The sequence below is a fragment of the Lichenostomus cassidix genome, unplaced genomic scaffold (genome assembly GCF_008360975.1).
Source record: "Lichenostomus cassidix isolate B80296 unplaced genomic scaffold, HeHo_3.0 HiC_scaffold_43, whole genome shotgun sequence".
In the NCBI taxonomy this organism is placed as follows: Eukaryota; Metazoa; Chordata; class Aves; order Passeriformes; family Meliphagidae; genus Lichenostomus; species Lichenostomus cassidix.
In genome coordinates, this window is record NW_028147635.1 from 3,063,065 (window position 1) to 3,080,764 (window position 17,700).

The window sequence follows — 17,700 nt, forward strand, 5'->3', positions numbered from 1 at the left end:
TATCTGCATTCTCGAGCAAAGCTGGTGCAGCCTGCAGGCCTCGTAGGGAGCTCTTTCCCTGCCAGCTCTTCATCCCAGAGCTGCTGCTTGATTTGGAGGAGCTGTTGCTCACTGCAGAGAGCACTTTTTAGATGCCAGGGACCAGTGCTGGTTTGTAACTCAGCTCACATCACCCTTCAGCTTCAGCCATTTCAGTGAGGACTGAGGTGTCTCTGTGAGCACAGAGAAAGACCAAGGCTGGGTTCTTTGTGTGAGCTGGGACTGTGTGTGTTTCAAGCTCCCCTGGGTGCCATTTTCACTGTGGGTGCTGCAACTTTATTGGGATACTCCAAAAGTTCTGAAGTTTAGAAAACTTGGAAGGATCCCTCTTCTGTAAAGAGGAGGCCTCTAATTCCCACGTGAGGGTTTGCCTTTCAGGCGATCTTTTACAATCTTTGACAGAAGTACAATTCCTTCCAAAGGGAAACATTCATGAAGGCAAGATATTGACTCAGTGTTCCCTTTGTTTCCCAGACATCCATCTGATCTACCTCGCCAGGAGGGCTGCCCTGCGTGGGACACGGAGACCAAGGGAGAGCCTGTGAAGATCAGACAGGTGGGATCCCTCTGTTTATATTACATTTACATATATTAATAATTCCATTTTTTTCTCTTTATAGTTTCATTCTAGGTTTACAGAATTGTGTGGATATATACTTATAGTTACAAATCTGTATAGTTTGATTTCTATCCATTTATATGTATATAATTATTGATGTGATTGTTTTATATATATGTAGTTAGATTTATAATTTGCATAGATACAATTATATGTAATTAGAGTAACTTTTATATATAAAGTTATATTTAGAAATGTGCAGAGTTAGAGTTATGTGAATATTTAGGTACATGAATTGATATTTGTGTAGGCCTAGTTTGCATTTTAACCTCTTTCCCTGCTCTGCTTCCTATTTCATCTTTTGCTTTTCCCCCATGTCCCCTCTGTCCCCTCTTCCCGTGCTGGGTCCGAGCTGGCGGCCGGCCCGGGCGGAGCAGCAGTTCCAGGTGTCCTCAGGTGTCCCTAGAGCAGGGAGAGCAGCTGGTGTCCCCTGAGGAGCTGCTGAAGGACGGTGAGACTGAGGGGCTGACGGGGCTGAGGAGAGGTGACACTGAAGGGACAGTGAGCTTGAGGTGCTGGTGGGGCTGAGGGGACTGTGGGGCTGAGGGGTGTGGGGGAGGAAAGGGGAATGGTGGAGCTGTGGGTTCAGGGTGAGCTGCAGGGGATGGTGGGGGCTGAGGGCACAGGGAAGTGGCACAGGCTGAGGGGGGTGGCAGGTCTAAGGGGACTCGATGTGTCAGAATGGACTGTGGGGGTCTGAAGGAACTGGGGGGGCTGTGGGTTTGCTGAGGGGATGGCAGGGCTGAGGGGATGGAGGGAGCCAGCAGGGAGCACAGAGGGGTCCAGGACTGTGGCTCTGCCAGGCCTTGGAACCAATTCCTGTGTGTACAATTTTGCCACAGCTTCCCTAAATGCCTCAAGAACATCCAGAGAGTGACAAGAACCATCAGGGAGAAGCTGAAGGGCACCAGCAAGAGCAGTGAACAGGGAGCTGCTGCTGCTGCCCCCCGAGAGCCTGGGTGAGGCCACAGGGCTGGTGAGGCAGGCTGGGGCTGAGGCTCAGCCTGCTTTTTCTTTCTCACCCTGCTGGGGAGGCTCTGAGATTTTCTCTTCCCTCACACAAGTGCAGCTGCTGCCCAGGGAAATGTCCCGATATTGACTCAGTGTTCCCTTTGCTTCCCAGATGTTCATCTGCTGTCCCTGTCTAGGAGGGCTGCGCTGCATGGGAGGAAGAGACAGAGGGAGAACGTGTGAAGATGGGGCTTCTGAAATCCCTTCAGGATATATTTATAGATTCATATAATTATATATGGATATTTAGATAGGTAGATTGATGTTTGTATAGTTAGATTTCTATTTCTATTTATGTCTGGTTTTAATATTATTTCTGTACTATATTTTAATAATGTAATATAATATAATATAATATAATATAATATAATATAATATAATTTATATATATGATGTAATAAATTAGTTTTGTTAAACTAAAATTGATATTTGAATATTTTTTATTGTTTGGTTTTAGAAATCTGTAATAAATTTAAATCTTTAACTTATTTTGATATTTGTGTATTTATGCATCAAGTGCAGCAATCTTCAATAAATCAAATTTTTTATCTGAAATAAGCATTAAGCTGTGCTTTTCAAAACAATGAGCAGATGTAAACACGATGATGCTGCAGGGTTTTGGCAGTGAGTGAAAGGGACTGGGGGAAATTCTCCAGCCATGCCCAGCAGCTCCCCAGTCTCAGTCAGGCTGGGCAGTGAAACCGCAGATTTGGGATGGCAGCAGAGCCACACGCTGGGGAATAACTCGCTGCAAAGGCTGCTGAGCAAACGGGACTCCACTGAGCAGAGAGCTCCAAGCAGGAGCCACCCGGGGAGGAGAAATCATTCACAATGAAACAGAGAGAGAAAATGTGGCAAAACAGATGTGAGGATACTCTGGGAGTCTGATAAAATGCTCTAAATCAGTGCTGTCTAGGTACATCTTCAGCAAAAATAATTTGTTAAAAATGAAACACCTTCCATGAAAGACGAATGACACTTTTCCCCTTCAATCACCCTCCTTTGGAAGTGAAACTTGTCCTTCTTCCTGAGAAGTTTTGCCCTTCAGCACCTCACTCTCAGTAAATAAAAAGCTTAAGTACTACCACTTGTCACCATGAATGAAAACAGCCCTGCCCTGGTGACAGCGTTTGCAAAGTCTTCCCTCCTCCTGTCCCCACATCTCACAAACAGAACCATCCCCTTCCTGCCCAAACTGAGCTGAGGTGAGTGAGAGCTTCAGGAGCTTAGGAGGCTGCAATACCATCACATGTAGGAAGGTTTTGCAAAATTGAAATTAATGAATTTAAAAGGTTTGATGGTGATTTATTTCATTTAGACTTTTTATTATAAGCATACTGATGTAAGAGTTGGCAATAAATTTTGAGCCTATACCATAATTATAGAAAGCACTCCCAAATGAAATCAAGTAATATCTATTATTTTCATGTTTGCACAGATATTTGAGTTGCCTACCACATACTCCCATATAACAGAGATTATTCCAAACCTTTTTTAGCATTTATCTACTGTGTGCAGCAATCTTTTAATTTGAACCTTATCTGCTCTTTGAGACCAAAATATATAAACCTTCTGATCAACAACAAAAAACCCGAACAAATCCACAAACAAATTATAGACAACATGATACTGATCCAGAGGGTGTGGGCCTGCTGCTCTGGGCAGAGGGACCTACCACCATCCCCACTCCTGTTCTGGCTCCTCCTGGGACTGGTCCAGCCCTGCAGACACAGCCACAATTTGGGGGTGCCTGTGACCCCTGGGGTGGGCAGCCTATGTAGTGGCAGCTTCTTCCTCCTCCATTGAGACTGCAGGGATGCTGGCTGGAGTCCCCATCCAAGGCAAGGAGCTGCTGGAGCTGCTGGAGCTGCTGGAGCTGCTGCTGGCTGCTGGGCTGTCATCCTCACCCACAGCAGTGTGGGAGCACAGAAGCCTCTGGGCCTCCTCTCTGCACTGCCTCACAATGATGTCAGTGGTGCCCTGGACCAGTGGCACTGTGTGTTCCTCCAGGATGTCCTGCAAGCTCTGGGTCATGATCTCCTGGTCTGGCCCATACATACAGAGAGTGTGCAGGATGCAGCTCTGTGAGATCTCTGCAAGCCACCACTGCTCCCCGTAGATGGTCTCCATCCTGCTGCACAGCCAAGTCTGCACAGGGTCCAGGAGATCCTTTGTTGACAGAAAAGTTGTGCTCAGACCTGAGGCAGGACACTGCTGACAGCTCGGGCTGGTGTCTGCTGAGGAGAAGAGGGATGGGGTGGCACAGGGGGATGGGGGCTGTTCCCTGCTGGAGCAGGAAAAGTCAGTTTTATGCTGGAACAGAGAAGTTCTGTCCCTGGAAATCAGGGCGATGTGTGGAGGGTTTTACACCAGGTTTGCACCTGTGTTGATGCTAAAGAAATACATAAAGTCCCAATGTACACCTAAGGTTTGCACAGCAGACTTTAGGCTGGCAGCTGAGGGAGCATAAATTAAATGGCCTTTCCAACCCAAAACCCTGATGAGAAATGTTGTTTCTTCTGCTCTCATTCGTTATTATAGCATAACAACCTATTTGATGAGATTTTGGAATTGCAGCTCCAAATTGTGGCCAGATTAAGTCAAGTAAGTCTTTGTTGTGCATTTGGAATTGTGGAGGTCATGATCAGTGCAGCTGCTTCTGATAAACCAAAACAACTCTTTCAAGATACTTCGTAAGGAAAATATTTTTTCTTTTTCACTCTTCACTTCAAAGCCTCCTCCAGGATGTACAGCAAACAGGTCATTTAGTTTATCTTTTCACAATAACAGAGAACTTCCCCTTCAATCAGCCTGAATTGCACAATTCTCATCTGTATTAAGGAATTTCATTTTGTCTCTGCTGTAAAGAAGAGATTTCTATGCAGCAGGGCTGACAAAGAACAAACCCGAATTAGAAAGAGTGCTATTTGTTCGAGCTCCCATTACTCATCACACACTTTAAACAACCCATACCATCAAGGCCAAAGCTAATATGGCTCCTTGTTAAATATTTCTGATGGGTTACACATCCTTGTGTGAAGAAGGAATTAGGATTTAAAGCTGCTATTTATGCTTATAGAAGCATTGTGTATGAACATTGCATATTCAAACTGCAAAACAAATGTAACCTGTATGGTGTAGACACTGCAATAACACAAAGCCACTTCTCCCTTCAGGTTCACAAGCAGGTTAACCAATTCTGTGCTTGCAAATCATCTCTTCTGGCATCTGTTGTGGCACTGAACCAGGGAAAGTCACACATAAATACTGTAGGACCGTGAAAATGTCTCCAAATACAAACCTGTCTCCAGGGGAAACAACTTCCAATAATGTAGTGGGACACCCAGGTTTCTTGTGTTCTCTTTGTCACTATGGGCTTGGAATTAACAGACTCACAGAGGGGATAATGTTGCAAAGGACCTTAAAGACCTTCTAAAGAGGTCTCCTTACAAGACCTTCTTAAAAACCCCACTGCCATGGTCAGGGACACTTTCAACTAGACCAGGTGGCTCAGACCATTGCAAACACCCAAGGACACCTTTTTCTCTGTTTTACAAGGTGAGATTTCCATGCTCATATTCACAGATGGCTCCAGCCTCCCGCAGAGGATTGCTGGCTTTGTCACTCTTATCTCCACAAGGCAGCAGAGGGCCAGGTTTGGATGGCTCTCCCTGCTCCCAAGGGGAGGCCCCAGGGACCTGCTACTGCCTTTCCTCCTTCCACTTGCCCTTCCAGGCTCAGTGATTTCCTGCCACTTCCTCCACACCTGTCTGAGACAACCAGAAGAGAGAAGGGGCTGTGGATGCAGCTTCTGGCAGAGAGTTGGGAACTCTCAGCTGAGTCTTGTATTCTCCTGCCACTAAGCTGTCAGGCTGCCTCCACAAAACTCCTCCTGCTTGGGAAGGGGCTGGTGTGAGCAGCAGGAATTGATGCTGGCTGGAACATTTGCAAGAGCTGGACAAAAGAAGCATTTGGTGGAAGGCCACCAGCTGCCCTTTGTCAGCAGCCCAAGGTGGGAAGGTCCCCTTTGCAGGCCATCCCTGCTCAAGGCCAGCCTGGCCTTGTCCAGCACCAAGAACACCTTTCAGCACTGGCTTTGGGGCTGGCCTTGTCCCTCACTCTGGAGAAGCAGGTCGCTGCCAGAACTCACATATCCACAGCTCCTGGCTGGGTTAGCATGTCTTACCCCAGACAGCCCTGGAGACAGAAAGACAGAGGCTCAATCTGCAAGAAAAAGGGATTTGGTTCCAACTTTCCCCTTGGACCAGCATGCAGCAAGCCCACCTGGGCCTCCTTCAGCTCTCTGTGTGGGCTGCCAGTTAGCTTCTGTTGGGAATGTAAAGCTTTTACTCCACTCTGCAAAGCAAATAATGGTGCAAATCCAGCTACACCAAAGCTGAAATTTCCTTCTAAACACTACAGTACAACATGACAGAGACACTTTGTATTTGGCCATACAAGAGGGGATTTAGAAAGATGAAGCACAGTCACTTCAGTCATTGCAGTTTGGTCAAGAAGACATCAACATTATGAAGTGACAACTAAAAAGAGTAGATTTTTCAAGTGTTTATGTGACTTAAAAAACATCACAAACACAAGACACTGAGTCAGATTTCTTACACAGCCAAAAAAAGGAGGTTTTCTTTATGTCTGTTTTTTTGATTTTAAATTGCTTCTTATTTTTGGAGCAGACCTGTTAAGAGATAAATCCCAAGTGACCAGAACAGGACACAGAAAAAATATAAGCAATAAGAACCTAATTCAAAAGCTTTGAAGTGCCTGTGTTTGACAAACTCTAGGCTAAAATTTCTTCTGCTGTTGTCTCCAAGGAGCCCTCAGGCTCAGTGATGTTATCTTAACTCAGGGTTTTCATTGGTACTGACCTGTATCCTGCCATGTTGCGGTTTAGAGGATGTTGCAGCAGACTTTACCCTAGAGCTTCTCTACCCAGCCCGGTTCAGCGCCTCAGTGCTCCAAACCCTCTGTCCCAGGGCTGGACACTGCGCTCTCACCGGCCGGGGAGCCATAAGGCTAGCTCTGGTTCGTCTGCTTCCACAACCGGCAGTGATAAAGGAGGCGAGGAGGGTCTATGCGTTGTGTCCATGGAAGATGTTTATTCGCATGGTGCAGCAGAGGCCAACGACCTCCCCGAGGCAGAGATGCCTCGAGGGCGAAGGCCTCACATGCTCAGCACATGTGGAGCATAGACACACGTGGAGCATAGACAGCAAGATGGCGGAGGGTAAGGGGTTTTATAGGGAAACAGAGAGGGGCAGGGACAGCACACAGGCCCAGTGACCTCTGGGTACAGGGGAGGTACAGGGGCGGAGTTAGGAGTACAGGAACCAATAGGGGAAACCCGAGGGAGTGGCCAGGGCCACGTGGGGTTAGGGTACAGGAACCAATAGGGGAAACGGGGGCGTGGCTAGGACTGTGTGGAGTAGGGAAGGCAGGACAATAGGTGACAAGTACAGTCGTTAAGAAAGGGGTGTGGGGAACTTGCAGCCATTATCACAATACTGCCAGAATATTCATCAGCGTTGACTTCCCAGCTCCTGAAGGACCCATAATTGCAACGAGTTCCCCACTGCTGAACTTGCCTGAAATTCCTTTCAAAAGGGTACTATAACCTGGAAGAAGAAAGAAAAGCTCACTGAACCCTTAGTTCATCTAAGGGAGCAATGAAAGTTCATTTCCACTGAACAATTACATCAGACAGAGGTTCTTTTAAGGAGGAAGATTTCAAAGTGCAACCCATGACTTTTCTTTTAAATCAAGGAAATAATTTTTTTTATTTTTCTGTTCAGAGAGGAGGTGATAGAAGCATTCCCCAAGTGACTTTGATGCTGAATGTCTCCTTAGGAGGCCTGGGCATGTAGAAGAATGAGACCCTTGAGGGCTGACCCTGTTGGGACAACCTGCTCCTCACCCCCAACCTCACCATGGCTGACATTGCCCACCTGGCACTGACATCCCTGTTCCCTGCATCACAAACTTGTCCCCTGAGCTCTGCAGCTGGCTGTCCCAGCCCATTGCTCCATGTCCCACCTGCTCTCCTCAGGCCTCTGCCTGCACACAGGCCCAGGAGGAGTTTTCCTGTTTGTGAGGAAAGAATGGAAAAGCCTGAGCAGGTTTCCTAAACAACAAACCCCACTCAGGAACCACATGCTCAGTACAGGCTGCCTCTGATGATGTCACCTTTCTACAAGGGACAATGTGAGCAGAAATGATCTCTGTAAGCAGAATTGGCTGAGTCTTGAAGCAGAATTCTCTGTCCCTGTCCTTTCCCTTGATCTCAGTTGCAGGAAGCTGATGGTGCCATTCTCACCTTTAAACCCTCTTTTAAATACAAACAGATGTGCCCAGCTGTGTTAAGCAGGTGTTGCTCAATGTTTATGCAAAGCTTTTGTGTTCCCAATGGAATCACAGAGATCATTGTGACACTTTGCGGCCACATGGAACCATGGAGACCAAAGTGACACTGCGGGGCCTCAAGGATGAAGGGAGACCTCTGTGACTCTGTGGCACCTCATGGAACCAAGGGGTCATTGTGACACAGTGGGGCCTCATGGAACCCAGGAGTGCATTGTGACACTGCAGAACCTCATGGAATGAAGGGGACACTGTGACACTGTGGGGCCTTGTTGGAACTCAGGAGGCCATTGGTGACAGAACAGGAGCTCATGGAATGGGGAGAGCCAGGCCCAGGGAACATGGCTGCAATGGTGATGGCTGTGAGGTCACTGCCACTGCAGCAGCCTGCTTGGCCCTCAGCTGACATTCTGGCCAGAAGTACTGTGAGGTCATCCAGCACATCAGAGAACCCACACAACAGGAGTTCCATCCTTGGGGAGAGGAGGAGTTTCACTATGTCAGGTTGCACAAAGCTCCTGTCCTTGGATAATTCCTGGGATGGGGCAGCAACTGGAAAAACACTTGAAGTTTTGTGACCATTTAATTGTAAAATATTCCCTTCTTATAACGAATGTAAATCCACTCTCATTTAGTTTAAAGATATTGACCCTTCTTCTGTCACTGTAAAATTTGGGAAAAAATGACACTCCATTTTCCTTGCACTTTGACCAATATTTTTCCTTCCTCAAAAACATCAGAGAGGACTCAAAAATCTCCCTAGAAGGGGTTTGGAGGCCTCATAATATAAGCAAGCTGTGCAGCTACAGAGTGAGATGTATAACATCGAGTGGCTGTATGACACCACAGAGTGGGCTGTATGACATTACTGACTGGCTTGTGACACCACAGAGCAGAATGTGACATCCCACAGCAGGGTGTGATATGTGACATCATCAAGTGGGCTGTGGCATCACTGGTTGGTTGTGTGACATCAAAGAGCAGGCTGTGACATCCCAGTGTGGCTGTATAATCTCATACATGTATAATGCTCATACAGCAGGCTGGGAGGTCACAGAGTGGACTGTGTGACACCACAGGGCAGTGATGTGACATCACAAAGGGGGCTGTGACATCATGGAATGGCTGTGAGACATCATGGAATAGGCTGTGACATCATGGAATGGGCTGTGACATCACAGGGCAGATTTATGTGATCATAGCAAAGGCTGTGTGAGATAACACAGCGGGCTGTGACAACACAGGGTGACTGTGTGATGTCACAGGAGGACTGTGAAACATCACAGAATAGGCTGTGACAACCCAGGGGATGGCTGTGTGAGGTCACTGCAAAGGTCACTCTGCCCCAGCCCCCCTCACAGCTCCCCCAGATAAGTCCAAAGCTGCTCGTGCACAGCAGGGTCCCCTGTCCCCCCAGGTCCCCCCTGCCCCCCAGTGCCACAGCCTCCCCCACAGGATGTTCCACGAGATCGACCCCCAGAGCCTGACACGGGGACAGAGGGGACAGGGCCCTGGGGGGTGGGACAGGGGTACAGGGATGCCCCAGCAGTGTCCCTGTGTCCCCCAGGGCAAGAGCCTGGCCCAGGGCTCCTTCACTCTCTTATGAATGAGGGCTTGAGAGCAATTAAAAAATCCCCAGCAAAGGATCAGCAAACACCAGATTTAATATTAAGTCACAGAACAACAAAGTTCCTTGGCAAGAGTCACTCTGCTCCTGACTGCACAGTTCAGGCACACCAGGGGAAAAAAGCAACAAAAGCAAGCAAATCCAGGCAATCAAACCAGAAATGAACCAAGAACTGTCCCTCTGTGTGTGTGTGTGTGTTTAGGTGGGTGTGTGACACAAAAGGACAGTGAGGGCAAGGATAAAAGGAATATGGCCTAAAAGCTTAACAGCCCTCAAACTTAAAAGAACTTAACTTCTACATTAACCTGAACTTATACCTTAAACTTAACAACTTAGCAAAAAACCAGCCCTGAGCAGCATTTCACTTAGCTCATACCTTATGACTGAACCTCACTTACAGGCCTAACTCACTCAGATATCCAAGGCACTTCAACACCTCCCAAAGCAGCATTTCTCCCCCATTTCCAGAGCACAGGCACACGTGTGTGCACACAGACAGAAAGAGGCAGTGCCAGGGAGCTGTCAGAAATTGCCCTGGAGGGCAGGGAAATGCTCACTGGGGATGCTTTTGCATCTCCCCAGCAGGCGAAGGGTTGAGCCTGGAGGAGTGGGGGGATCGGCCCAGGGTCCCTCGTTGTTCGGGGATGCCCCGAGTGCAGCAAACGGGAGAGTTCCCGGCTCAGAGAGGCCCCACTCAGAGGGAGCTCACTGCTCCAGGAGAGCTCCAAGGGGCTCCTTTTGGAGCCCTGTTGATAGGGCCCCAAGAGATGGGCTTTAGTCACTGCAATGTTCCATCCTGGCTGCACTTCGCATCAACAGCTTTCTCTGACACTGTGAGAACAGGGATGTTGTGCCACTGAGGGAAGAAAACCAGTTCCCAAGGCTGCTCCTAAAGAAAGCAGGAGCTGGTTGGACAGCAGCAGTGCCTGGGAGCAGACAGTGTTTGTGATCAGCTGCAGAGGAGCTGAGCCCAGGGGCTGTTGGCCAAGGCTGAGGCCTAAGGAGCATTTCTCAGATCGCAGGGCAGCCTGAGAAGGGGAGGGAGGAATGCACCACCCCAGGGCCCCATGGAACTAAGGAGACCATTGTGACACTGTGGGGCCTTTTGGGACCAAGGGACCATTGTGACACTGCTGAGCCTCATGGAATCATGGAGACCACTGTGACATTGCATGGCCTCATGGAACCAAGGGGACCATAGTGACTGTGTGTGGCTCCATGGAACCAAGGGACCATTGTGACACTGCAGGGGTTGTGGAACCAAGGGCCAGTTTCACACTGCTGGGCCTCATGGAAGCAAAGGGGCCATTGTGACCCTACAGGACCTCATCAAACCAGGAGGCCACTGGGACACTGCAGTGCCTTATAGAACCAAGAGTCCATTGTGACACTGCAGAACCACAGGAGACCATTGTGACACTGTGAGACCCCGTGGAGCTAAGGGTCCATTGTGACATTGCAAGGCCTCATGGAACCATGGAGAGACCATTAAGAAATTTCACAGCCTCATGGAACCAAGGGGACATGGTGACACTGCAGAGCTGCATGGAACCAAAGCACCATGGTGACACAGAGTGACCTCATGTAATTAATGCTTAATTATGACACTGTGGAACCAAAGAAGACCATTGTGACACCATGAACCCCCATGGAACCAAGTGCCATTGTGACACTACAGGGCCCATAAAACCAAGGGAACATAGCACAGGTCTGGCTGGTTTGGCCTCCCAGGAGCCACCTGACTGCTGCAGCCGAACTAGACATGTTGAGAGTCGCTTCTCATCTGCCACTGAAACACTGGGGCTCTCTGCTGTCCTTCCTGTGGAAAAGAACTGTCCTTCTCCTCCAGGCATCCATGGGCAGATTTGGGATTGCACCACCACATTTCCTTCTATCCAGGGATCGTTCCCATAGGAATATTGCCTTGTACTCAGAGTCCACAAACAACTGTAATTCCTTTCAAAGGTCTCATTGAGAGAGTTGTTTGGGGCCTTACACCTGCACTCACCATTCCACAGCCCACATCCCACTGCTCCCAGGAGAGCCACAAGCATGCTATGAGGCCACAGAGCCCCATTCCCAGGGCATGGGAGTCAGGGCTTGGCTGTCCTGCTTGGCACAGCCCAGGCAGGGCTTTCACAGCCACATTCCACAGTTCATTTCCCACCTGGACCCAGAGGTGCCTCTGCGTTCTGCTTCCCCAGCCCCAGGGATGCTCTCCTTGTCTGCTCATTGCCCCCACAGTCTCTTGGCAGGGATGGCCTCAGTGGTGACTGCTGACATCCTCAGCAACTTGGAGGTTGCTGCTGAATTTTACTTCTCCAGAGGCTTGTTCAGACTTCAAATCTTCAGCAATTCAGTGCTCGAGGGCTCATTAACATTTAAAATACCTCAACAAGGCAAGCCTCTGGCAATAATTTGATGTAAGTTTTCAAACCTTCTGTAATTAATTAGGCAGATTTCAGAAGTTTATTCAAAGTAAATATATTATATTTTGAAGAACAGAGGGAAAAGACTTTTTAGGTCCTGTTTAGGTTTTTTTTCCTGTTAATACATTAATATGCGCAATTTCCAATTGATATTGAATCCAAGTATTTCCTAATACAGCCTAAATAGATAAGAAATTCCTTGTCTGCTCCTGGCCTTGCTGTCACCCCCGGCAGCAGCTCCGTGGCCCCTTTGTGCCCCACTGTCCCAGCCATGGTGCCACAGCCCCCTGTGCAGCCCAGCCCAGGCCAGGAGCATTCCGGGTGGGAACAGCCCCTGTGCCGTGGTGCCCACAGCAGCCCCTGGGGCTCTGTGCCCCCATGGCCTCCCTGCTGGGCAGCCTCTCCAAGCTCCTGCACAGCCCTGTGGCACCTGTGGGCCTTCCCAGCCAGCCCTGCCCCAGGCTCTGCCGGGCTCGAGGCCAGGAGAGAGGCTGGGCAGGGCTGGCCATTGCCGGGAACAGGCCCTGAGCCCCGCAGCAGGATGGAGCTGGGGCACAGCCAAACTCACCTGCAAACCTGGGCTGAGCAGCCAGGGCTGGCAATGGCTGGGGACAGAGGCTGGGCTGACAAATGTCCTGGGCTCCCTCCCTGCTCTGTCCGTGCCACCAAGGGCACAGAGCAGCCTCCTCTCTCAGCCACTTGCCTGTTTTCCATCCCTTCCCCAGGCCCTGGCTCTGCCCCACAAGCCCTGGGCTCAATCCTCCCCCTGCACGCTCACACAGGCTGAGATGGACACTGATGGGTTTCTCTTCCAGCTTCTCTCAGCCCAGCCCAGCTCCCTCCAAGCTCTCCCAGCTGCCCTGAGCTCTCTGCAGCACCAAGGGCAAACATGGCAGTGCTGATAACCAGGGAGACCACAGCCAGGTGAGGGAGGCATGTGGAAAAGGCTTTGTGCTGTCCCTGCTCAGAGGGGATCCTCAGCACAGCCCTGAACATCTGCACATAGGAGAAAACAATGAACACAAAACAGCCAGAAGTTATCCAAGCAGTAATGACCATGAGCCAAAGTTCCCTGAGGATGGAGTGTGCACATGAGAGCTTGAGGATCTGGGGCACTTCACAGAAGAACTGGCCCAGGGCATTGCCCTGGCACAGGGGCAGGGAAAATGTATTGGCTGTGTGCAGCAGAGCAGTGAGAAAGCCACTGGCCCAGGCAGCTGCTGCCATGTGGGCACAAGCTCTGCTGCCCAGGAGGGTCCCACAGTGCAGGGGTTTGCAGATGGACACAGAGCGGTCATAACACATGATGGTGAGGAGATAATACTGTGCTGAAATGAAAAACCAAAAATAACTTGTTGGGCAGCACATCCTGCATAGGAGATGTCCCTGGTGTCCCAGAGGGAATTGTGCATGGCTTTGGGGACAGTGGAGCAGATGGAGCCCAGGTCAGTGAGGGCTAGGTTGAGCAGGAAGAAGAACATGGGGTGTGCAGGTGGTGGCCGCAGGCTACGGCGCTGATGATGAGGCTGTTGGCCAGGAGGGCAGCCAGGGAGATGCCCAGCAAGAGGCAGAACTGCAGGAGCTGCAGCTACTGCATGTCTGCGAATGCCAGGAGGAGGAAGTGGCTGATGGAGCTGCTGTTGGACATTTGCTGTGTCTGGCCATGGGGACCTGTTGATGGAGAAAAGGACAGTGAAAAGTTAGGAGAGGCTGCTTTGAGCCAAAGCTGTGCCATTCCCTGCAGACTGTCCGGCTGGGACTTATCCACCCTTGTTCCTTCTCTGGGAAAACCTTCATCCAGGTCCCTGCCTGAGCTCCACTGGTGTTGTCTGAGTGTGCCATGAGCAGCCAGGCCTCTGCGTGGGGCTCTCCAGGAGCCATCCCTGCCCTGCTGCCCTGGGATTGTGGCCATGGGGCAGAGGGACAAGGCTGAATATTCAGGATTTGTCAGGGGAATCCCTCCTAATGCAAAAAGGCTTGGTAGCATTTTCACTCACAGTTCCACAGGATAGCAGGAGGGAGTTTTAAGGAATGTTTTCCTACGCACACATCATTCCTGGTTCTCTGAGGTCAGAAATCCCCAGCATTTCTGCTGTACTCAGAGTTTGACACTGAGAGATGTGAGAGGCAAAGGGATTCCCTGAGGCTCAGGTGAGGGGCTGGATGGGCTTGTTCCCAACTGCCCTGGGTTTGCACCTTTGGCTGCAATCAGAGCACAATCACACTCCCCTGTCACCCTGGGAAGAAATCAGACCCTGCTGAGAGCAGAGGGATCACTGAATGTCTTACCCTCTCCAAAGATCTCTCAGCAAGGTCTCAGCCCCTCCTTCTGCCAAGGACACTCACTGTTCCCTTGGCAAACCCAACAGCATTTCCTCACTTGTGGCATCTCTGCACTTCCCCATGGGACATTCAGGGAACTCTGAGAGGCTCTGGCACAGATTTTCACCCAGGAGGGAAGCTCAGAGCTTGGAAGGACACAGCAAGGAGATCCCCAGGTGTGCTCATGATGGCATCTCAGGGAGGGAGGCTCAGCTCCTTCCCCTTTCCCATGGACTGCTTTGCCCACAGCCCCACAGGTCACAGGGAAGCTTGGACACCCCATTCCCAGGGACACACCTGCCTGGGAGGAATCCCAAGGGCAGTGCCTGCCTCAGCTGCTGCAAAGCCCAGAGCCTCCCTGAGAGCACCAGATAACAGTGACAGTATCAGAGGAATGCAGAAACAAGAGAAGATGTTGTGGTGCTGTGCCTGAGAGGGCAGGGCAGGGACAGCGTGGCACTCAGGACAGTGTTCCCTGTCCCCAGCTGTGCACGGCACCTCCCACACACCAACAGTGCCCTCCTGTCCACAGCACTGCTCTGTTCAGCTCCCTCTCCTTCCCTCATCATCTCCCTGTGCTGCACATGTTCCTCCTGAGAGGAGCCTTGTCCCTGTCAGCGCTCACAGAGCCCATCCCACCCTCTGTGCACTCGCCCGGCCCTACAGAAACCTGCCTGTCTGCAGGGCCCTGCCTGGGGGAGGCTCTGTGTGCAGGTGGGCAAGGGCAGCTGGCAAGAGCCCTGCTGGGCCCTGCAAAGGTGCTGCTGCTGCTGTCCATGGGCTGAGCAGTGGCTGAAGGCCCTTGAGGAGGCTCCCAGCAGACACACTGAGCACCCAAAGGTACAGAGCAGGAGTTATTGTTCTTTGTGTCTGCAACCCTCGGCCCGGGAGCATCGCCCCCCCGGGACATCCCACAGGTGAGCGGGCAGGGGGAGCTCGGCCCAAATATCTTGGGCGATGCCTGGGGTTCTTTCTGGGAGAGGGGACTTTTTGGACCTTGTAGGACTGCAGCACCTAACCCCAAATATTTTTGTTGGCTGCCCGGTAGGGGTTTTTTTGGGGGGAGGGGCAATGGGGGGGGAGGGGGCAGATTTTTGGATCTTGCAGGACTCCAAATGTGAGTCGCAAATGCCCCTTGGGGAGATATGGGGGAGTCCCCAGCACGTGGGATTTTTAGGGGATCCCGGCGGCGTCTGCTGGGAGGGATGGGATGGGATGGGATGGGATGAGGCCTGGGAAGGGTTGGATGTGGATTGGGGTGTGGGATGAAGTCTGTGGGAGGGGGATGGGTGGGATGGGGCCTGGGATGAGGCAGCCAAAGGTTGGGGGTGATGAAGCTGGGGGGACCCCACTCCTTAAGGGCTTGTGGGGTATCCGGCAGCTGTGAGGGAGTTTTGGGGTACCCCTGATCCTCCGGGGGTGGCACTGGCAGCGGGGGAACACGTGGCTCCGGAACCTCTGGACCCCACCTGTTCCCCCCCTCGCCCCCAGCGCCCCCAGGAGCGGAATTTGGGGAGGGGGGAGGTGGGGGGCGCCCAGGCCGGGAGCCCAAATGGAGCGAAATGGGGATTGGAACCCCCAGAGTGGGCAGGAAGGGCCTGGAACCCCCAAAACCAGTCACAGGGGAGGGGGGTTGGGATTGAGGGAATGATGGTGAAAGGGCAGAAGAGCAAGGGAAAAGAGGGGGCTGGGACCCCCAAAGAGAGCGGGAGGGGGATGGGACACCCAAATGGAGTCGGGAGGGGTCTGTGGATTGGGAGAAGGATGGGAAAGGGGAGGAGAGGAGAGGGAAAGGTGGGGTTGGCACAGAAGCAGGGCAGTTCCATGGGGGTCCAGCCCTGTCCCCCAGCACTGGATCCCTGGAGCAATTCCCTGGGGCTCTGGGGGAGGTGGATCTGCACTGGGGGTCCCCAAGCCCCCTGTCCATCCTTGGGGCTGATCGGGGGGTTCCCCCCACCCAGCAGCCAGTGCTGCAGCAGCCGTGGGTCAGAGGAGGGTGGGGAATGGGGTTCTGGGGTGGGAGCAGAGGAGGAGCAGAGGAGGAAGAGGAGGGAGAGAGGAGGAGGAGCAGGAAAAGGAGGATCAGGAGAACCATGAGATTTCACCACCCACTGTGTCTGCAGCACCCCTGGCTCTGGGATCATTGCTCCCCCTGCATTCCACAGGTCACCAGGGAGGGAGAGCTCACCCCAAAGCTATCGGGGGGTCTCTGGGAGGGTGTTTGTTTCTGAGGGGTGTTTGGAACTCACAGATTCTGGAAGTGAGCGCCAGATATCTTTGCATGCCCCTGGTGGGGATTTTTTGGGCCAGAGGAGATGTTTGGATCTTGCAGGACTTCAAAGCTGAGCCATAAATGCACCTTTGGTGGAATATTGGGGGGTCCATGTGGGAATGGCCTGCTATCAGCAGGACAGGACATCAGTTTTGGGGATCCCTGAGAGAGCTGGGAGGGTGGAACATTGTACTCCCCAAGTGGTGAGAGCAGAGAGGGGCAATACCGGAGCTGGGGGACCCCTGGCAACCTGGAGGGCTGGGGGAGGCTGGAGATGAGGCAGGGCTGGGACACTGTGACACTGAAAGGGGCGATGGGGAGAGGGGGAAGCCCTGAGTGCCTGGAGTGGGGGGAGCCTGAAGAGGGGGACCCTGGGAGCCCTGAGAGCCAAGGCAGAATCAGGGAAGAAGGGACCCCTGGGAGCACCAAAACCCCACAGCATCCCTAATCAGGACCCAGGAGAAGGGGATCCCCAGGACCCATGGGAGCTCCAGCAGCTTCGAGAATGGGAAACCAAAGAACCCCAAAGACAGGAGACTGGAAAGGGGGAACCCTGGGAGGCTTTTTCTGAACTCATTGTTATTTTAGGAGGAATTTATAGACACAAAACACCTGGTGACTTTCAGAGATAGACTTGGGCAGGAGGAACCCCCAACCCAAGGCACTCACACCTTTTTTTTACCCAAACGAGGATTAGCCAATTCCCCAAACTTAGCCAGATGGAGGAGGAAGCTGCGAGGAAGAGGAAGATGCCCCAGGAGAGCCAGGCAGGTGAGGAGGAAGTCACTGCCCCTTTCCTGCTCTCTTCTCCTCCATCTCCCAGCCCAGCATCGCCCCTGACTGCAGGACAGCCCTGCTGCTGACTCTGTCCTGCTAGGGATGGATTGGTGGGATCTCCTTCCCCTTCCCTCTGGCATGGAGGCAAATCCCAAATCCTCTCCTTGTCCTTCCTTCCCCAGACAACGAGCTGAGGAGAGAGACGAGGGAGGACAAGTGTGGAGGGGGGGCA

The 17,700-nt window shown here is 51.6% G+C and overlaps 1 long non-coding RNA gene and 1 pseudogene across 1 annotated transcript; one reads left to right on the forward strand and one right to left on the reverse strand.

Moving 5' to 3' along the window:
* The window catches only part of LOC146421176 (uncharacterized), a 125,450-nt pseudogene that overhangs the window by 49,697 nt on the left and 58,053 nt on the right, over positions 1-17,700 (reverse strand).
* LOC146421178 (uncharacterized) lies at positions 647-2,105 on the forward strand. The gene is made up of 3 exons (XR_014848794.1): positions 647-1,109; positions 1,501-1,617; positions 1,782-2,105. It is a non-coding gene; the product is annotated as an uncharacterized LOC146421178 (long non-coding RNA).